At 40.8% G+C, this 22,500-nt stretch overlaps 5 non-coding genes across 5 annotated transcripts; 4 read left to right on the forward strand and 1 right to left on the reverse strand.

Moving 5' to 3' along the window:
• The first annotated feature begins 9,827 nt into the window (after window positions 1-9,827).
• TRNAE-CUC (transfer RNA glutamic acid (anticodon CUC)) lies at window positions 9,828-9,899 on the forward strand. The gene has a single exon. It is a non-coding gene; the product is annotated as a tRNA-Glu (tRNA).
• Window positions 9,900-12,217: 2,318 nt separating this feature from the next.
• On the forward strand, window positions 12,218-12,289 carry TRNAG-UCC (transfer RNA glycine (anticodon UCC)). The gene has a single exon. It is a non-coding gene; the product is annotated as a tRNA-Gly (tRNA).
• A 1,025-nt stretch (window positions 12,290-13,314) lies between these two features.
• Window positions 13,315-13,386, forward strand: TRNAH-GUG (transfer RNA histidin (anticodon GUG)). Its single transcript has one exon. It is a non-coding gene; the product is annotated as a tRNA-His (tRNA).
• A 1,021-nt stretch (window positions 13,387-14,407) lies between these two features.
• On the forward strand, window positions 14,408-14,480 carry TRNAK-CUU (transfer RNA lysine (anticodon CUU)). Its single transcript has one exon. It is a non-coding gene; the product is annotated as a tRNA-Lys (tRNA).
• A 7,466-nt stretch (window positions 14,481-21,946) lies between these two features.
• Window positions 21,947-22,020, reverse strand: TRNAN-GUU (transfer RNA asparagine (anticodon GUU)). The gene has a single exon. It is a non-coding gene; the product is annotated as a tRNA-Asn (tRNA).
• Between the last annotated feature and the right edge of the window lie 480 nt (window positions 22,021-22,500).

Consider the following 22,500-nt stretch of genomic DNA (forward strand, 5'->3'; position numbering starts at 1 on the left):
TGTATAGTTCTTCTGTGTATTCTTGCCAGTCTTCTTAATCTCTTCTGCCTCTGTTAGGTCCCTACAGTTTCTGTCTTTTATCATGTCCATCCTTGCATGAAATGTTCCTTTGATATTTCCAGTTTTCTTGAAGAAATCTTACCCATTTTATTGTTTTCCTCTACTTTGCATTGTTAATTTAAGAAGGTCTTCTTATCTCTCCTTCCTATCTCTGCAACTCTGCATTCAGTTGAGTATATCTTTTCCTTTCTCCCTTGCTTTTCCCTTCTCTTCTTTCCTCAGCTATTTGTAAAACCTCTTCAGACAATCACTTAGCCTTCTTGTATTTCTTTTTCTTGGGGATGGTTTTGGTCACAGCCTCCTGTACAGTGTCATGAGCCTCTGTCCATAGTTCTTCAGGCAGTCTGTCTTCCAGATCTAATCCCTTGAATCTATTTGTCACCTCTGCCATACAATCATAAGGGATTGGCCTTATGGCCTAGGTAAGTTTTCCCTAGCTTCTTCAACTTAAGTCTGAATTTTGCAATAAGGAGCTAATGGTCTGAGCCACAGTCAGTTCCAAATCTTGTTTTTGCTGACTGTATAGAGCTTCTCCATCTCTGGCTGCAAAGAATACAATCAATTGGATTTCGGTATTGACCATCTGGCGATGTCTACGTGTAGAGTCATCTCTTGTGTTGTTGGAAGGGGAATTTGGTATGACTACTGTGTTCTCTTGACAAAACTCTGTTAACCTTTGCCCTGCTTCATTTTGTACTCCGAGACCAAACTTGCCTATTATTCCAGGTATCTCTTGACTTCCTATTTTTGCATTCCAATTCCCTATGATGAAGAGGACATCTTTTTTTGGTGTTCTAGAAGGTCTTGTAGGTCTCCATAGAACTGGTAAATTTCAGCTTCTTTGGCATCAGTGGTTGGGGCATAGACTTGGATTATTGTGATGTTGAATTGTTTGCCTTGGAAATGAACCGACATCATTTTGTCGTTTTTGAAATTGCACTCAAGTACTGCATTTCAGACTCTGTTGTTGAATATGAGAGCTACTCCATTTCTTCTAAGGGATATTTGCCCACAGTAGTAGATATAATGGTATCTGAATTAAATTCACCCATTCCTATACATTTTAGTTCACTGATTCCTAAGATGTTAATGTCCACTCTTGCTATCTCCTGTCTGACCAGGTCCAATTTATGATGATTCATGGACCTAACATTCCAGGTTCCTGTGTTTTATTCTTTGCAGCATCAAACTTTACTCTGACCACCAGACACATGCACAACAGAGCATTGTTTCTGCTTTGGCCCAGTCTCCTCATTCTTTCTGGAGCTATTAGTAATTGACCTCTGCTCTTTCCCAGTAGCATATTGGACACCTTCATATCTTTTTGCCTTTTCATATTGTTCATGGTTCTCACAGCAAGAATACTGGAGTGGTTTGAGATTCCCTCCTCCAGTGGACCACATTTTGTCAGTGTCTACTATGATCCATCTTTCTTGAGTGGCCTTGCACAGCATGGCCCATAGCTTCATTGAATTATGCAAGCCCCTTTGCTTCAACCAGGATGTGATCCTTAAGGACTGTGGGTATACTATTGGATAAAACAAATGAGTAATAATGCTAGTGTCTTTGTGAACCAGGATTTTTTTTTTTTAAGAATTATTTATTTTTGGTTTTGGTGGGTCTTCATTGCTGTGCATAGACTTTAGTTGTGACTGGGGACGGTGGGGCTAAATGTTCTTCCTTGTAGGGTGCAGGCTTCTTATTGCAGTGGCTTCTCTTGTTGCAGAACACAGACTTTAGGCACATGGGCTTCAGTAGTCGCAGCTCCTGGGGCTCAGGGATTGTGGCTCACAGGCTCTAAAGCACTGGCTCAGTCGTTGTGGCACTTGGAGCTTAGTTCTTCTGTGGCATGTGGGAACTTCCCAGACCATGGATCAAACCTGTTTCCCCTGCAATGGCAGGCAGATTCTCAACCACTAGACCACCAGGGAAGTCCCATAACCCAGGGTTTTTGATGTAGAATAGAGGGATGTAGGGGCTTCCCCAGGGGCTCAGCAGTAAAGAATCCACCTGCAATGAACGAGATGTGGGCTTGATCCCTGGGTCAAGAAGATCCCCTGGAGGAGGAAATGGCAACCCACTCCAGTGGGTTTGGGATGTTGCTGTTTTACTCATTTGCCGCTATTATATAAAGACGTATTCTTTGTGCCACCTCACATTTAATGTTTTTATCAATTCCTGCGAAGGTGAAGAATGCAGTGTTTGCATTTCCCTGTATTAAGATGAGAGCTCCAAAAATAAAGTGTTGCTGAAATCAAAGACTGCAAGTGAGCAAAAGATAGGTTTTCTTTCGTTGAACTGCTTAGGATGGTGGCCAAATGAGATTAAGAATTTATAAATCAATAGTTCTTAATTTTTTTGGATCACAAACTCCTCTTGAAAATCTAATGAGAGATATAAGCCCCGTCCTCAGAGAATGCTCAAGTATGTCTGTGCTTTTCCTGCTCCAAGTGTATTTTATATTCTCTTTGAAGCAATTCTATTATGGCTATTGTGCGAGTATGCAAATCCCTTCAGTTGCATCCAACTCTTGACGACCCTATAGACTGTAGCCAGCCAAGCTACACAGTCCATGGGATTCTCCAGGCAAGAGTACTGGAGTGGGGTTGCCATTTCCTCCTCCAGGGGATCTTCCTGACCCAAAGATCAATCTGGCATCTTCTCCATTGCATGCAGATTCTTTACCACTGAGCCAGCAGGAAAGCCCCATGGTGGGGGTGGGTTGGGGAGCGGTATGCATCGAGTAGTTCTAAAAAACTTACCCCAGTTGCTGAAGAATATCCACTATGGTATATGCCCTCACAGATTGTGTTTTGTTTATTTGGGTTTATATTAATTTCTACCTTGAGGTCTTATAGGGGAGAGAATTAACTAGTTGGATAGAAAATCCTGTCATGTTGCCGTAAAGTGTTTTTATATTTCATGTTTCTTTTGTTGTGTATGCAGCATCTGGATCACTAGCATACTTGTTTATTTATTTTATGGTCCAGAGGCTCCTGATCTCCATGGAGACTGTGGATCTTCTAACATCTGAAAAAGGATTATCCTCTCTATCATGAAGGTGGATTTGAGAATCTGAGATGGGTAGAGCAGAGGCAGTGAAAGTAATGAAAAAGGGAGATTAGAGCTCAAAGCATACTGAGGTGTGTCATAGGGACCTTGAGTATAAAACTGCCTTCATGGTTTCTTAATGGGGCCTTATTAACATTATGGGGATAATTTTGTGTGTGTGTGTGTGTGTAACTGTCCTGCCCAGTGCAGTACATTTAGCATTCTTATCTCCCTTCCTCTGTCAAGTAAAATTTTAGTAAATGTAAAATTTTAAATGTCAATGTAAAATTGACAATGTAAAATTTTAAATTCCCCTACATGTTTCCAAAAGCCCCCCAGAAGGTGGTACCACTCTGTTTGAAGAATACTGCCAGATATTCTCAATCCTAGGTGGTCTCATACTACCATGACCTAAACTGGTTTAGCAGAAGTCTTTTCTCTATAGGGACTATCCTTGCTTTAGCAAGATACAGGACATTTCTATCAAAGGATCCCCTGTGTAGCCACATTCACTTCCCTCTTATCTTCATCTCTACCTTAATATCTAGCAACAACTAATCTGATCTCCATTTCTATAAAAATGCTATATAAACAGGTTAGAGTATATAACGTTTGGGGATTGGCATTTATCACACAGCAGAATTCTCTGGAGATTCATCCAAGTTGTATGTCTATCAATAGTTTGTTCCTTTTTATTGCTGAGTACTGTTCCATGCTATGGATGTACCACCATTCACTTGTTAAAGGACATCTGTGCTGTTTCCAGTTTTTGGCTTTTCATTAATAGATTTGCACATAGGTTTTTTTGTGTGAACATTAATTTTTATTTTCTGGGATAAATGCCCAGGAGTGTAAACACTGGATCATGTAAGAATTGCATAGTTAGGATTTTTCTTTAAATAAACTATGGTTTTTTTTTTTTTTGTAAATAAACTGTTTTCCCCAGTAGTTGTACTGTTCTACATTCCCACAAGCAATGTATGACTGATCCAGTTTCTCTTCATTGTTCTCACTAGCATTTGAGATTGTCATTTTAAATTTTAGCCATTCTGATAGGTATGTTGTGATATCTAGTTGTGGTTTTAATTTATATTTCCCTAATGGCTAATGATGCTGAACATCCTTTCATGTGTTTATTTGCTATCTGTATATCCTCTTTGGGGAAATGTTCCATCATGTCTTTTGATCATTTTCTTATTGTATTTTTTTTTTTGTATTGTTGAGTTAGAGAGTTCTTATATATTCTACACAATAATCCTTTCTTGGGTATATGGTTTACACATATTTTTTCCCAGTTAGCTTGTCTTTTTCATTCTCATAATAGTATCTTTTGCAGAGTAAACATATTTATTTTTGATGACATCTTCTTATTCAATTTTTCCTTTTACAGATTATGTTTTTGGTGTCAAATTTTTGTCTAGCCTTAGATCATGAAGAATTTCTCCTCTGTTTTTTTCTAAAATTTTTATGCTTCACATTTAAACTGTTGATCCACTTTGGTGTTAGTTTTTTTATAAGGTATGAGACTTAGGTTGAAAGTTTTGTTTGTTTGCTCTTTATTTGTTTGCCTATGGATATCCAATTTCTTCAGCAATATATATTGAAAAAGCTATTCTTTCTCCATTGAATTGCTTTTTCACCTTTGTTAAAGAAAATAAACTGGCATATTTGTTTTAGTCTGCTGCTGAGTTTGCTATTCTGTTTCATTGATCTGATATTTATTTTTCTGCCAATACCATACCATCTTTACTGCTATAGCTTTTTAACAAACCTTGAAAATGGATGAGCTGATTCTTCCTACTTAATTCTTTTTCAAAACATGTTTTAGCTATTCTAGTTCCTTTGCCTTTCCATATAAGTTTTATAATGATTTTGTCTATGGCTACAAAAAAAATCTTGCTAGGATTTCCCTGTTACTAACTTTTAAATTGTTGCAAAATACATAAAACACAAAGTTCACAATTTTAACCATTTTAAAGTGCACATTTCTGTGGCATTTAGTACCTTTGAAATGTTATGCAACCATCACCATTATCTAGTTCCAGAACGTTTTCATCACCCCAAAAGAAGCCCTGTTCCCACTGTGAAGTCATTCCTCAACTTCTGGCAATGACTGATTGCTTTCTGTCTCTATGGACTGGTCCGTTCTGGACATTTCATATAAATGAAATCATATGTGACCTTCTGTGTCTGGCTTATTCCATTTAGCATGTTTCAGAGGTTCATCAAAGTAGTAGCATGTCAGTACTTCATTCTTTCTTTTTTTAAATGTCTAATATTTATTCATTTGACTGTGTCAGGTCCCAGCTGTGGCCTTGCTGCAGGGTCCTTGCTGCATCATGCAGGTCCTTCATTGCAGTGCACTGGACTCTAGTCGTGGCACCAGGGCTTAGCAGCTGCGCGGCATGTGAGATCCCAGCTCCCCAACCAGCAATCAAACCCACCCACATCCTCTGCATTGGAAGGCAGACTCTTAACCACTGGACCACCAGGAAAGTCCCTTCATTCTTTCTTATGTCCAAATAGTATACCATTGTATGTATATACTGCAGTTTGTTTATCCATTTATTCATCAATGGACACTGGGGCTATTTCTACCTTTTGGCTATTGCTAGTATCATGCTGCTGCAGAAGGCAGTGGCACCCCACTCCAGTATTCTTGTCTGGAAAATCCCATGGATGGAGGAGCCTGGTAGGCTGCAGTCCATGGGGTCGCTAAGAATCAGACATGACTGAGCGACTTCACTTTCACTTTTCACTTTCATGCATTGGAGAAGGAAATGGCAACCCACTCCAGTGTTCTTGCCTGGAGAATCCCAGGGACGGGGGAGCCTGGTGGGCAACCGTCTATGGGCTCGCAAAGAGTCGGACACGACTGAAGCGACTTAGCAGCAGCAGCAGCAGTATCATGCTGCTATCAGTGTGCATGTACAAGTATTTGTTTGAATACCTGCTCTCAGTTCTTTGGGATCTATACCAAGGAGAGAAATTACTTTATTGTATTCTATGTTTAGCATATTGAGGAACTGCCAAACTGTGCTCCACAGCAGCTGCAACATTTTATATTCCTGCCACGAGTGGATTAAGCTTTCAATTTCATCTTATCCTCACCAACACTTGTTATTTTCCATTTTTAAAAATTATAGCCTTTCTGGAAAGTGTGAAGTGGTATCTTACTGTGATATATTTGCATTTCCTTAATGACTAATGGCATTGAGCATCTTTTCATATGCTTGCTGGTTATTTGAATATCTTCTTTGGAGAAATTAAATTCAAATCATTTGCTCATTTTTTAATTGAGTTGTTTGTCTTTTTATTGTTGAGTGGTAGCCTCTTCATTCTTAAAGGATATTTTTGCTGGATATAGGAATCTGGGTTGACAGTCTTCTTTCAGTGCTTGAAATAAATTGTGACACTTCTTCTGGCCTCTGTGGTCTTTGAAGAGAAATCTGCTGTAATTAAAATTGCTTATCCCTTGTAGGCAAGGTGTCATTTTTCACCACTTTCAAGATTTTTTTCTGTTTTTAGTTTTCAGCAATTTGATGATGATGTCCTGGCATGAATTTTTTTGGGTTTATATTCTTTAGGGTTTGCACAGCTTCTTGAATCTGTAGGTTTGAATTTTGCTAAATTTGAGGAGTTACTTATTATTTCTTTTAGTACCTTTTTTAGTCCTGTTCTTTTTCTCTGCTCCTTCTGGGAATCTGATGACACAAATGTTAGATCTTTTGTTATAATCCCACAAGTACCTGTGACCCTGCTTTTTTTTTTATTCCATTTTCTCTGTTGGATGGAATTAAAAATTACTCAGATGGAGTAATTCCTGTTTTTTATCTTTCAGTTCACCAATTCTTTTCTCTGTCCCCTCCACTCTGCTGTTGAGCCCATCCATTGAGAGTTTTTGTTGTATGGTTTAGTCATAAAATTTCTGTTCAGTTTTTCTTTATATTTTCTATTTCTTTGGTTAAACTTTTCTTTGCTGGAACTTTCTAATTTTTCATTTGTTTCAAGCATGTTCATAATTGCTTGCTGAAATATTTGTATGATGACTGCCTTAAAATCTTTGTCAGTTAATTCAGCCATCTCAATCATCTAGGTATTGTCTGTTTTCATTCAGTTCAAGATCTTTCTTATTGATATGATGAATGCTTTTTAATTAAAGCCTGAACATTTGGGACCCTGGATCTTATTTAAACCTTCTGTTTCAGTTGGCTGCTTCTGATACTCATCAGGTAGAGGAAGTGGTGGGGGAGATGTCTTGTGAAAACCACATACGTGTAGAATTCCAGGTTCCCACTTGGTCTCCATTAACACCTGAGGAGAGGGGTTCCTCATTACTGATGGGCAGGAGTAGGAGTTCCAGCTTCCCACGTGGCCTCCACTGACACTGCAGGATTTGTTATCAGCAAATGTTGGTGAAAGTACCATGAAAGTACCATGTTTCCTCTGATAGCAATCTGGCAAGGAAGAGGAGGAATACTTCCTTACAGGCCTGCTGAGAATGGAAATCTAGGTATCCCACTCAGTCTTTGCTGGTGTGGGTTGATGTGGGCCACAGTTCTTTCTGTGGCATTTGGCTGGAATAGAGCAGTTATTATCTAAAAGTTTTTATTTTGCTAGGCTACCTCTTTCCCAGTCCTTTGACTAGAGAGAGCAGGCTTTTGTTGTTGTTATTGTTTTGGTTTTGTTTGGTCTTATTTGGCTGCATCCATTGCATTTCCAGGTTGCCAGCTTCTTCACCTCCAAGTCTGGGATATATGAGGCACTAAGAAAACCCAGGAAATCATCACTGTGTGGTTCCTTGGGCTCTGAGGCCCCTTGCTAGTCTGCCTCTATTTTTCAGAGTCTCATATGTTTGTTCTATATGAAATGTCCAGGGTTTTTAGTGGTATTAGCAGAGAGAACAGAAGAAAATACATCTGCTCAATCTCCTCCGATCTATTCTCTTTTATTCACTTGTTTATTTGGCTTTCCTCTAGATTGTGAGCTTTTTACGTATATTTTTGTATCTTCAGTACCTACTCTGGCACATAATCTGTAAATGTTTGCAAAAAGGAAAAAGAAAATAGAACATGGAATGAAGTAAATGAATTGCACTCCCCCTCATTCATCTTTAGGTGTGTGGTGCCAGGAAAGAGGAGGCTTAATCCTATTCTGAATGATGAGATTTCTCCTGGTGCTTTGAGGTTGAGAAAGGAGGCTTGCTCCAAGCAAGAGCTATTACTGCAGTACTTCCCAGTTTTCCATATTACTGAAAATTACCAGCAGGTGGCAGAATAACTGATGAAAGTAGACAGTTGACCAAAACATAAGGAGGCTCATTTCCTTTGTGACACAGAAAAATAAACTGGATTGCCTTGTACCCAGCCTTGATACAATCCCAAAATGTTGCCCTGAGAGTTAGATTTTTTCCCCAGCATTTGAATACAGGTAGCTGCCCAGTGGGAACAGAGATGGAGTAAAAGAAAGTGGGCTTTGTTGGGTTCCTTGATGACTTGTGACACCAGGATTACTTGGGTTTTGTAAAAATAAATGTCTAGTGTTTAGTTACTCTTCTCCCTAGGAAAGTGTGGATTGGATGACCAGAGGATTTACACTTTTCTTACACAACTCTTTAATATTGACACTTTGAAAGCAAAACGAAGCAATAAACTCCCCATAAACATCTGGCATCCTACCATTCATTTTTTCTATCAGGTCCTGCTGATTTTTGCTTCAATTTTTAGTTCTCTTTTTCACTTATCAAAAGTGTTTTCTGATCTTAAATTGTGGAGGTTGTTTTTAAACTTTATATTTGAACTTATGTGCAGAGAATTAATCACAGTGCAGTCTTCGGACCAAAAAATGTCTGAGAGGAGACTTGATTATCTCTTTCATTTTTGGTTTTCTCAAATTTTTATTTTGGAAAATATCAAACGTACGAAAATTTAAAATAATAAAATTTCAATTACCCTTCACCAAGATTCACTGTTAACATTTTGCCATATTTGCTTTCTGTCTCCTATAAAGCTAATTTGCATACATTGAGGGGTATGGTTTTTAAGATTCCTTCAGTCTAGGTATGCACTCCAGTTTTCTTTTCTTTCTCCTCTCTCCCTTTCTTCCTTCTTCATATTTGAAATTTCTGAAGCTCCAAACGTCTTCTCTTAGTCTCCCACAAGCGAATTATGCTCAGATCCTGCTGACAACCAACCACCCATAGGCTGAATCACTTTTACTTGTCTGTAATGTTCGCTTTGGTCAACAGAGTTTGGCCTAAATTCACAAGCGATTAAAAAACAAAACAAAACAAAACCTGCTATAGGACCTCTATATTCCTCAAGGAAAGATTCCTGGGAGAGCCCAGCTAGGGGCTTTCACGTTTCCGCTGATCGCAATTCAGGAAATACTGCAAACACGGGAAGCTGAGTTTCCTATTAGTTTTTAGGTCTTTTCTCCGGACATTTGTCTTTAATTTTGGACATTGCGATCGTGTGCATACGATCCTCACTTAGCTCTGGGAGCCAAGCTGGGGCTTTCTTTTCAGGGTTTTCTCCTTCAAGAAAAAAAAAAAAAGTAGTTTTGTACGAGGAAAAAGTAGTTTCGGTGGGGGGAGGGCCCAGTAGTGAAGAGTCTCAAAATCTAGATAGCTGAAAAAACACACGTCATAGAATGGGTAAGCAGAGACACACATTGAATTAGCCTCATATACTCGTTTCCGCAACACTCTGCCATCGTCCCTGGTGGTCTAGTGGTTAGGATTCGGCGCTCTCACCGCCGCGGCCCGGGTTCGATTCCCGGTCAGGGAAGTGTTTGTTTTCTCCCCTGAACTTTCTTACTGAATACTTTTAATGATTAACTTCGTTTGTTCTACTCAGTTCCCCCATGGGTGACCTTAGCTGAAACAGAGGAAATAGAGAAGAACATAAAAAATGGCTTCTACCCGTTTTTGAAATACAAGATAGAATAATGCCCTACATACTGTTTTATTACAAACTATTTTTAAAGTTAATATATTTCTAACACTTTTCAGTGGAAATAAATATGCTTAAGCAAAATCATATTTTCTTTCAATTTATTTAATTTCTGTAAAGGTAATATAGTCACATGGTTTAGGATTCAAATATGCAAAGGGGCATAACTATTAAACCTAATTTTCACCTCTGCCTTCTAGTTTTCTTCTAATAAGGCAGTCAATAGTAAGTTTTGTAATTATAAGTATACTATAAATATAAAAAATAAATTTATTCTAAATGCAAGTACATGCATACATACATATATCTAAATACGTTCCTCTTTCTTACACACATGATAGCAATCCATGCACACTTTTCTGAACTTTGCCTTTTCACTTAACATATATTTAAAAAAATAGTTCCAGATTACATATGAAGACCTTCCTCATTCTTTTCTACGGTACATAGTATTCCGTTGTATTGATACTCCATAATTAATGGAACCAGCTTCCTATTGATGACACTTAGCTGCTGCTGCTGCTAAGTCACTTCAGTCGCGTCGGACTCTGTGCGACCCCATAGCCAGCAGCCCACCAGGCTCCCCTGTCCCTGGGATTCTCTAGGCAAGAACACTGGAGTGGGTTGCCATTTCCTTCTCCAATTCATGAGAGTGAAAAGTGAAAGTGAAATCGCTCAGTTGTGTCTGACTCTTAGAGACCCCATGGAGTGCGGCCCACCAGGCTCCTCTGTCCATGGGATTTTCCAGGCAAGAGTACTGGAGTGGGGTGCCATTGCCTTCTCCACTTAGGATGTTATTCTAATCCCTTGTGGCCATAAAAATAATCTTCTACATGTCATTTTGTCCTCATTAGTGGCTAAGTCGTGTCTGACTCTTGTGACCCCATGGACTGAGGCCTAACAGGCTCCTCTGTCCATGGGATTCTCCAGGCAAGAATACTGGAGTGAGTTGCCATTTCCTTCTCCAGTCATTTTGTACATGTGTAAAATAAATGTCTAAGAACTGAAATGCTGGTTCACAAGATATGTGCATTTATGGATGGGTAGTGCCAATATGCCCTCCTTTGAGGTCCTATCAATTTACACTCCCACCAGCAATGTACAATATAAATATATTATTTTAAAAAAAAAGCTCATCTGGGTTTTCATCAAAATGAATTTGATCAATTGTGTTTCTGGACTTTTAGATTTTTATCCTTAAAATTTTGGCTTTACAAATAACACTTTAATGAACATCTGTGTGAATACATCTTTGTCTGTCCTTGGATACTGCTTTCTGATAAATTCATGGAAGTGGAATTACAATTTCATGTATTGTATGGATTAAATAATTAAATATAAGAACTGAAACAAAAATAGTGGATAATTATCTTATTGGGCTGGAGAAGACTTTTCAAGATAAAAACAAACATAGAAAGTAAAACTGACAGTTAAAACTATATAGAAACAGACAACTGCCCATCTGAAATCCTATAAATAATATTAAAAGACAAATGGCAAACTAGCATGTCAGTAATATACATATAATACAAATACCCAATAGAAAAAATCAACCAAGTGTATGATTTTTTTCTCAAAACTAATACAAATAATTAGTAAAGTTTATGAAAAATGATCAACTTCAGTAGTAGTACAGTAAATACAAGTTAAAATGAGACTCCAAATTTTTATGTTACACCTTCGTAAAAATAAAAAGAAAGATGATATCTAATTGACTGATGTAATTTGGTAATACACTTTGGGTGAGGTTTCGCCACACAGCAATTTGGCAATATGTATCCAAATCCTAAAAATGTAGCTTTTCAATGGCAACTTTACCTCTATGCCTTTGTGCTAAGGAAGCAGTCTGAAAAGCTTAACAATATATGTACAGAGATAACACCCACATTAAGGCCTGAACTTGTCCGCTGGATTTCAGAGGCATGGTTCAAAAGATAAATAAGCTAAATCGATTTTCCTTAAACCTCTGAAACAACTAAAAACTACCACAAAATTTTTAATATGCTCACAGAAGAAATCCTAGAGGTCTTCTTTTACTTTTCGTCCTTTGGCTTTGTGTTGAATATTTCTCAACATAAGTCCCTAAACATGGAACAGTCAGACCAAAATAATCAACTCGTTATAGTGAAGTAAACCAGGTTTATTTCCTGTGTGCGTTGGTGGTATAGTGGTGAGCATAGCTGCCTTCCAAGCAGTTGACCCGGGTTCGATTCCCGGCCAACGCAACAGCACTACTTTTATCTGCTTTATCTGCACAAACCTCGTGAAGGCCAAGTGCAGGGAGAAAGATCTTTGACCACCCGTTTGTCCTCAAACTCTAAGCCTTCAGGCGATAGATTCTAGCGAAAGTGAAGCTCCAGTTTTCTTGCAGCTACCAAGCCAAGCCTATCTGCTGGGTTTGGCCTCTTGCTTCGCACCAGTTTACGATAATTGTCCTCTGGGGGGCCTTTAGGTAATGTCTGTAAAGGAGGCTGGTTTGATTTGTTTTTCTGAATACTCCGGGGCGGCTTAGATTTACTGAAGAGTCAGCCCAAGAGTCCTTAGTTTCTGAGAGCGGGCGCCAAGGAACGGTGAGGGAAGCAAGAAAAAAATACAGGGATCTCAAAGCCGTTCATTGGAAAAGACTCTGATGCTGGGAGGGATTGTGGGCAGGAGGAGAAGGGGACGACAGAGGATGAGATGGCTGGATGGCATTACTGACTCGATGGACGTGAGTCTGAGTGAACTCCGGGAGTTGGTGATGGACAGGGAGGCCTGGCGTGCTGCGATTCATGGGGTCGCAGAGTCGGACACGACTGAGCGACTGAACTGAACTGAACGCAACTCACCAGCTCCGCTTCTCTTTCGGTTCCAACATTCAGGAAACAGAAATATCAGCTCCAGGGTACCAGGTGGAGGTGTAAATAGGCAAATGCTCTGGTTACCTAGGCCGAACGCCTTGAATATTTGAAGGGGAAAGAGAGAAGTGGTCTGAGGAAAGCGACTGGGGACGCCGTCCCCGGCTGCAGGCGACAGACCTCTCAGATCTCGACGGTGCGGCGCCGTCCAGCAGAGGGGGTGATATTGGTGCCGGCACCGCGGGATTCTCGGACCCAGATTCGGGTGTCAGATCTGGCTTCGAAGTTGTGAGTGGAGACATTTGGAATTTTCTGTGCGAATAGCGCCAACTAGGCAAAGAAAGCTACAGTAAGACAATCCTGTTTCAAAGGATATTAAATCCAGCCGCACTGCGCCGCCGCGAAGGTAGCGCGCCGTGATCGTATAGTGGTTAGTACTCTGCGTTGTGGCCGCAGCAACCTCGGTTCGAATCCGAGTCACGGCACATGACTGTAATTCGCGTTAGCAGCCTTTGTTTTTCGGAAACTTTTAGCGATTAAAAAAAAAGTTTTTAATCCACTTTTGCTCAAGACTGCACCGCAGAATATGCAGTCTATGGATTAGACGAATAACTGTCTCACTCCGTGGAGCTCACTCTGCGGCTCATCGACCTAGGGGAACCTGACCAGCCCCGGCAGAGGCACTTCAGGGCGATGTGCAGCGCCTCGGAGCTGCGAGAAAAGCCTGCCTTCACCTGAGCAGAGGAGACAGATTTTCGCGGGTGACTCGGGAACTCAGCGCCTCTTCCAGAAGTTGGAGAAATGAACGTTTCGGAGAATGGAGTGAAATCTCCCGTGAGCCCCCACGCCTGAGGCTCTGAATTCCATCCGACTTGAAATCTCAGTGGGGCTTTTACACGTAATGAATATGGTCTTTTACTCAGGTCACACGAAGTTTAGTATTCAAAAACAAAATCGTGCCCCAAATGAATAGTGAATTGGACCTGTTTTCCTAGAGACGCCTCCGTGAGCTCCACCTCCACCTCACCCCCTGGTCCTAATGGCTGAACCGGGAAAAGGGTTTCGGACCAGGAAGGAAGCAGAAGGCTCAACACCAAGATTTCGCGAGAGCAGGTTCCCGCGCCCCTCCTAGTCCCTGCGGCAGTTTGCGCCTGACATCCCCTTTCCCTCGCGCTTTTTCGCCTCCTCTTCAGTATTCCGGGTCCCAGACACCGGGTTCTCAAAGGAATTTGCTAACCAAAAGGTCTCAAAACCGGTCTAAAAGGAATCTGAAGGAACGTCGGGGTTTCAGGATTTGGGATTCCTGGGTCCTCGGCAAGCCCCCTTGGCCCCGCGCAGTCCCATCACTATCGAAGCGTCGAGTTTTTTGGTGGCAAAGGCTTCTAGTGCATTTAGAAAATCCTAAAGCCCGAGAATTCTTTCAAATTAAGTTGCGTATATCTTTGACCGTGCAGGTAGGCCTTTGAAGGAAACTATACTTGTGTACGAAAGGCTGCTTGTACTGGTGCCCGGCTAGCTCAGTCGGTAGAGCATGAGACTCTTAATCTCAGGGTCGTGGGTTCGAGCCCCACGTTGGGCGGCCTAAACTTTTGTTTTTCCTACCCACCTTCGGTTGTATTAAATCTTCCTTTATTCGCTGCCAACTAAACCAGCAACTTCTAAATAACTATTGTTGTCACTGCTGTTTCAAACTTCAGTAAACTATTCCAGAAATCGCCTCTATTTGCCCAAATTTCAGCAAAAAGAGGAATCTGGGCTACCGGTTCCGGCATCTCAGGTTGAGACCAGGGGTCCCTGATCCACGGCTCCCTGGAACCAGGTTCCTCCGAGGACCGAATCCGGGGCCCGCGGAGCTCCCCCTTGGTTCTGTTTCGACTTGCCCCACCTAGAAGACGTCTTAAGATAGGGGTCCCCAACCCTCGGGTCGTGGACCACTAGCTGTCCGCTGCCTGTTACGAACCGGGCTGCACAGCAGGAGGTGAGCTTCATCGGCTGTTCCCCATCGCTCCCCATCCTTCCTATTACCTCCCGAACACCATCCCCACACCCCGCACCCCCCTCACCCTCACCCCCACCCCAGCTGTGGAAAAACTGTCTTCCACGAACCTACTTCCTGGTGTCAAAAAATTGGGGCCTGCACTGTCTTAGGACACGACCAAACGGAAACACTTTCGTTCTCTCTTAGTCACTGGGAAATTTTGGATGAGGTTTTGAAGTGCCTTCTTAGGTAGTTAAAATGTTCGCCGTTAGGTGCTTAGCAACGTGCCTTTGCTTTCTGGGTTTTGAAACGTCCATCAGCCTCAAAGGACTGATCTCCAAAAGAAAAAGAGGAGAGGGAAAAGACGCTGAGAAGGAGGGACGCGGAAGAACAAAGAAAGGGAGAATGGATCGGGAGGAGCAAGGATGAAGGCCTGGAGCGGGGCAGATGGGCAGATTGCAGTGCTGTCTTTGGATGAACATATCCGGTCCCTCTGGAACGCTGTACTCAAGCTTTTTGAATTGGCTATTGATCGGTCATTTTGAGTTAACTATGGATCGAACTTTGCTCTAGCCGGAAGGCCCGAAGTTGTTTACATTGTCCCTGTTAAATCTCCCATTCAGTGTTGTGATGGGTGGTGTGAGTAAAGTCCGTGTTTTCAAGGTGAGTGGAAGCCGACTTTGGCACCAGTCATCAGGCTTCTCCACCACAATGCGGAGATTCCCTCTTAATTCGTCATACAGATCTTCCCACTTCTCCAGAAGGATCATTGGCCAATCCTACTTTTTTTTTAAGTTTGTAAATGTTTAGTCTCCATTATATATGGAACCGTCTCCAAAATCATCAATACAGTAGCCAATTCTCAAGGTATTGTGTCAAGACAAGCATCACCAAAATCATCTGGAAACTTTTGAGAAATGCAAATCCTCAAGCCCTACCTCAGACCTACAGATTCAGAAACTCTTGAGGTGGGCCCAACATACAGACTCACCAGGTGATTTGGATAAATGCTCAATTTCAGGAACAGCTGTATTAGAGCAACTTCCTTTCCTATCAACCAAGATGTACCATGTTCTTGGGTAGGATACTCAACATCAAAAGAACACCTCTCCTTAACCTGGTGTCTGAATTTAACAGTTTTCATTAAAATGTCAAGAAATTTTTAAAAATTCAAACCGGATAACATATAATCCTAAAGTTTAAATGGAAAAATAACAAGCAGTAACTATCAGGGAAATTCTTTTTTAGAAAGAGGAATGAGGACGGACTAACCCTATGAAATATTAAAATGCCATAAATTATAATGATTAAAGTTATAAAATATCTTGTATGAATGAAACAGCAATCAATAGGACAGCATAAAGTCCAAAAATAGACCAAAATACATAAAGAAATGTAATATAGTAGAAAGAGGGACTCGAATTAATAATTCTAATGAGCATGTTTTTAATAACTAGGTAGCTGTCTGAGAAAAAAATTACAGTCAATGAATATCATACCCTTTGAGTGTTCAGTTGCTTAGTCTTGTCAGACTCTTTGAGACCGCATGGACTGTACCCTGCCAGGCTCCTCTGTCCATGGAACTCTCCAGGCAAGAATACTGGAGCGGGTTGCCGTGGCCCCCTCTAGGGGATCTTCCTGACCCAGGAAGGAAACCACGTCTCCTGCATCACAGGCAGAGTCTTTACCACTGGAGCCACACCAAGGAAGCCCAGTGACATCCTTTACATAAAAGTAAATTCCAAATTGATCAAAGATTTAAAATAAAAATGAAAAGGAACATAAAATTCTTACAAGAAACATGAAAATTAGTTTGTTTTCTTGGTGTGTGTGTGGAAAAGGCTGTTCTAACTATTACACAAACTCAGTCCTGAGAGAAAATATTGATGAATTTCACTATATAAATGAATGGAATCTCCACAAGAAAAGTCGAAAGACAAATGACAATTTGGGGAAGTATTTGCAACTCATATTGTGTTAAAACCCCTCCATTTTGAGTTAATGCTTCAGTGTATCAGCATCCTTCTCACAGGCCCCTTGTGAACGCACACACAAAAACAACTGAAACCCCTTGAAAAGCAACCCAAACGGGACTCTAATTTTCCCTCCTTCCTCCACTTCCCTGACTCCCTGCTGCTCCCTCTTCCTCTTTCCTTCCTCTCTTTCTCCATCTTGGGTTGCTTTCTTTAGATTCCACTCAGGACCCCAGTGAAGGCTGCAGCCCACAGGCCCTGGCTCTCACTGCTCCCCACTTGTTCAATTGAACGCCCTACCGATTGGGCTTCTGCATGGCCCTGCACTTGCCAGCGGTGACCCCACTCTGGGACCTGTGAGTATAATAACCTTCTCTTCTGGTTCTCCTCCCTTCCTGTGGCTGCATCAAATGTATCATACCATGCTGGACATCTACATTCTTAGAACACACATCATGTACAAAAGACTAATTTCCCTAATATTTACAGAACTATAAGCCAACAAGAAATAAACCAATAACCCAATAAAAATAGCAAACATAAAGAAAATATAAAAGGCTATTGCCCATATGAGGCGATACTTAACATTCAACATTGCTATTAACAAAAGTAGTGCAATTTAAAATTAACTTGAAATAAATTTTCAGCTATAAGAAATGGTAAATTTTTTGAAGTTTAATATGTTGGAGAGTGAATAAACATTGTTAACAAGAGGGTAAATTGGTACAAGTTCTACAGGGTGCTTTTGAGCAATATAAAAACTTTTTTTTATTTCAGCAATCCACATTTAGAAGTTTATCCTATACAAGTGTGAAATTGTGTACAAAGTTATTCAAGAAACACTTTTTATTAACTAAAAATTGGAAATTCTCCAAAGGTCCATCAGTTTGGGGGTGACTAAATAAATGGCAATACAACCACACAATTAAATATAGCTGTAGAAAAGAATGAGAAAGCTCTTGAGAGAAGGCTTACAGAAATTGCTTATTAATTCAATAATAAATACATGGAAAATTAAGCAAATGGAGAAGCAATGTAATTGTTACTGCCAAGGGAAAAATATATTCAAAAAGTGATCACATTAAATTCTCTGTTAATAGTTTGTATAGTAAAAATGATAATCATTAATCTCTCAAAATTATGACATAAGCATATTGATATATTAGGGTTTCCCAGAGAAACAACCAATAGAAGATACACACATGTGTATATAGAAATTTAGTTTGTATACAGAGATGTTATTGTGGAGGGTGGTAAATCTAAAACTCTTCAGGGTAGGCCAACAGGCTGGAGACCCAGGGACGAATTGATGTTGTAGCTCTCACCTGAAAACAGAGTCTAGAGGCAGTATTCTTCCTTCTTTTGGGGATCTAAGTCTTTTTCTCTTAGGGCCTTCAATGGCTTGGATGAGGCCTACTCACATTTTGGAGGATAATCTGCTTTACTCAGAGTCTACTGACTTAAATGTTAATCTCATCTAAAAAATACCTTCAAAGGAACATCTGGATTAATATTTGACCCCAGTATCTGGGTACCATGGCCTAGCCAGACTGACACATAAAATTAACCATCACAATTGGGAAAATGGAAAAGTGAAAAATGTATATACATGTATGTAGTGCCAAGTGTAGTGGGAGTATGTAAAGGAGAGATAAAGTGCCTAAAACTAGAAAATCAAGAATTAACAATATTTGTTTATAGAAACAGATTAATAACCAATCACTGATTAAAAGAATTTAAAGTAGTTACTTCTAGGGAGCAAGAAATGGCAGAGAGGTTCAGGGGACTGTCGGTTTTCATTACCAGGTTTGTAAGTATTTGACTTCCTAAACTGTGTGCATATATAAGCTTGCTAAAAATAAATACTAAATAAAAAAGCTTTTCATATGTTGTAATGTTTCAAATGTTTTACCAATTTGTTGTCTTTTGAATATTGTAGAGGAACAGTTCTGCTGTGGTACCCAGGTGACCTTCTATGTATTTGCACAGGCCACACAAGGGAAGACTTGAAGTGAAACTATTGTGAAACTTACCACAAGGCAAAGCACCTTGTGATTGTCCCCAAACAGGGAGGATGGGAGGTGTGTAAAGAGCAGCCAGGAGGCAGTTTCTATTCCCCTCCCGGTCTACCCTGGGACAGTTTTTCATTGCCTTGCAACTTCTAATCACACTTAAGGCATTCTGCTTACCTCCTCACTCCTTCTCTGAGGACAGCTGCAGACTATAAAACTCTTAGCTGCAGTCTAGAATTAACTCCGCAATAACAGGGTATCCCACAACTTGCATTACAGTCACTGACCCCTTTTGTTTCAGTGACATCTCTTTGGATGTTGGAGATGAGGAGTCGTGAAGTCTATACCTTCAACTGCTCTTCCTTTTGCTGTATATGTAAGTAATAAACCGTCTGAATCTAAAAGTGGCTTGTCATTGCAATGAGAAGGCCATGTACCTCAACTAGAGAAAAGCCTGTGCAGCAACAAAGACCAAGCACAGTAAAAAATAAAAAAATAGTGACAATAATAATAAAAGTGACATATCTTTACAGGCTGAATCACCCAGGCCTTGGCTTTGCCAGATGTTGAGTGCTTCATTTACCTTTTTTTTTTTTTTAAGCTACATATGTACATGTGAAAGTGGCTCAGATCTGTCCAACTCAGTCCATGGAATTCTCCAGGCCAGAATACTGAAGTTGGTATCCTTTCCCTTCTCCAGGGGATCTTCCTGACCCAGGAATCAAATTGGGATCTCCTGCATTGCAGCCAGATTCTTTACCTACTGAGCTATCAGGGAAGCCGTTTTTTAGCTAAACAAATTCTTAAACCTTTTATGTAGGTAAAGGTATTGGGGTTTTCTTCTTTCCCTAGGGATTTTGAGTTTTATGTCATTCTTAGAAAAAAAAATTTCCCTAAAAGACAGTAGAAGTTTTATTAGGGGTATTTTCTGAAGGAAGAAAGTTGTAATTGTTCTTCTGCTAATGAGCTGAACAGATGAAATGAGCTCTCAGATAACTTTGTGGCATATTCCCTGCTGCTGCTGCTGCTGCTAAGTCACTTCAGTCATGCCCGACTCTGTGCGACCCCATAGACAGCAGCCCACCATGCTTCCCCGTCCCTGGGGTTCTCCAGGCATGAACACTGAAGTGGGTTGCCATTTCCTTCTCCAATGCATGAAAGTGAAAAGTGGAAAGTGAAGTCGCTCAGTAGTATCTGACTCTTTGCGACCCCATGGACTGCAGCCTACCAGGCTCCTCTGGCCATGGGATTTTCCAGGCAAGAGTACTGGAGTGGGGTGGGCATATTCCCTGAGGCCCTCTGAAACCCAGACCTGCTGAGGAGTAAGAGGGTTTCTTGGGACCTCCCAACTCAGGATTCTTGGGCTCTAAGAAGGGGATGCAGTCACTAAATAGATGGTGCAACATCTTAGGGCCAGCTATAGTGAAAAGCAGTTACTAGGCCTGATTGGCCAAGGGGAGAGAGCTGTTTCTAGAACCTGGGAAAGCAATAGTTGTAGGTAAAGCTGTAAATATAGTATAGTGGCATCGAACAGTAACTGTCCTGGGGAGTGGCCAAGAACACAACTACTGCCAACCTGCAGGAAACAATCATGCTGACTTCATATTCCTCCCACTCTCCCCATTCCCAGTAAGTACATCCCATTGGCTGTAGCCAACAAGAAGCAATGGGCAGTCTTTCTGCACAGTTCAAGAAGACTTTCTGGGGTAGCTAATGATGAGAATATATCTGTAGGAACAAATGCATAATACCCAGCAAATACGGTCTTTCCATTCTTGAGATTAAAAATAAATAGTCCCATGTGCTCCCTCTCCTCCACCTGCACTGCTTCCCCTGTTATTAACTTCTTGCACTGGTGTGATACATTTGTTACAATTGATGAACCAATATTAATTCATTATTATTAATGTTAATGGTTTCCACTGGGTTCATGCTTTGTGTCGTACAGTTCTAGTCCTGAGATTTTTAATTGTGAAAGCATCTCATTAGCTGCATTTTGGTATCAAACAGTTTTTTCAAAGAAGGTTTTTTTTTTTTTATTATTTCCTGAATTCTTTCATTTATTTGAGAATATTTATTTGTTGTTTTTAGACCTGTATGATATCTGGACTGGAGATATGTATGTATGTATACTTTTAACTGACTGTTTTTAATACCATAGCTAGATTCTCTTTTCCACAAAAATACTGGTAATGAAACTGAAATTTCAAAATGTAAAGGTTTTAGATTTTTTCTTTTCATTTTTATTTGTTAAATTAATTATCTGTGAGCTTCTAGCTCAAATCAGACAAGCAAACAAGGGGAGAAAGAAGCAAAAGAAAATTCTGTGGAATTTCTAGATCCCAATGCTTTAAGAAGTCATAGAAATTGGCCAGTCATGGCTGGCCTTTTGGCTTCAGCATCCTATAGTCAAGTTTGAGTTACAGCAGGTGAATATAGCCTGGCTTGCCCAAGGTTTTTAATATATATATTTATAAAGTAGGTGACTATTTTGTTATAAAAATCATAAAGTCAAGCTGTTGACTTTATTAAAAATAAATTTGTTTATTGATAACCATCAGGTTGGTATTTGGCCTTTGGAAATGAGTAGTGGAGGCGAGAATTTTCTCACTATATGTACCTTTCTATAATTCCTTGATTTTCTGTGTATAAATACACACACACACAATCTCTCCAGGAAGAAAAAATAAAAGAACTACACAGGACAACTTCTCTCCCACTCATGTGACTATTAAGTCTGTGCAATTAAGTCACTATGAAGGAAAGCATTTTAGACACTTGAGGAATGTCTATGTCCTAAGTTCATATGTTGAAGCACTAACTCCCCAGTGTAACAGTATTAGGAGGTGGAGCCTTTGGCAGGTAGTTAGGTTTAGATGAATTCCTGAGAGTGTAGCCCTCACTAATGCTGGGATTAGTATCCTTATAAAAACAGAAGAGACAGCAGTTTCCTCTCTCAGTGTACAGGCCTTCTACAAGCCTCTGGGAAGAAGACCCTCACCAAGAACTATATCTGTCCCGGACTCTGACCTTGGAGATAACCTGAAGTTGCAAGAAAGGACTTTGAGCAAGTAAAACGGTACGTCCCTGGGTGGGCTCGAACCACCAACCTTTCGGTTAACAGCCGAACGCGCTAACCGATTGCGCCACAGAGACACGGGAACTCAGTGCTCTAAATTTGTATCCTGATCCCAGAAATTGCTTTTCAGCCTCTCGCCGTGACTATCTTCATATTCCCATACTTCGGAAACCGGAGGTGTGCGCGAGACCCTGAAGCCCAGAGTTGGTGTTGCTGGTCACGTTTGGACATCGATAGAACTTCTGGGAGTCAGCTAAGGGGCTCTGACGGCCGAAGAAGGCCAGATCCACAGCCTTCCCACCGGCTCCTCCCCATCTCAACGCCCTCTCTGCGCCAGGTGACTACCGCAGCCTCCCGGGCTGAAGGCGTCCACGTTACCACCCCGTGCCAAGGACACGAACCGGCTGTGCCCCCACTGCGTTGCCCACGCCCTGTGCCTCCAGCTGTGGACTCCGACCCGCAGGCACCTCGGAATTGCTCGCGATGCAGCGGGTCCTCCAGGGCAGGGCCTCGCACCTAGTAGTTCAGTTCAGTTGCTCAGTCATGTCCGACTCTTT

The sequence above is a fragment of the Ovis aries genome, chromosome 1, assembly GCF_016772045.2.
Source record: "Ovis aries strain OAR_USU_Benz2616 breed Rambouillet chromosome 1, ARS-UI_Ramb_v3.0, whole genome shotgun sequence".
Classification (NCBI taxonomy): domain Eukaryota; kingdom Metazoa; phylum Chordata; class Mammalia; order Artiodactyla; family Bovidae; genus Ovis; species Ovis aries.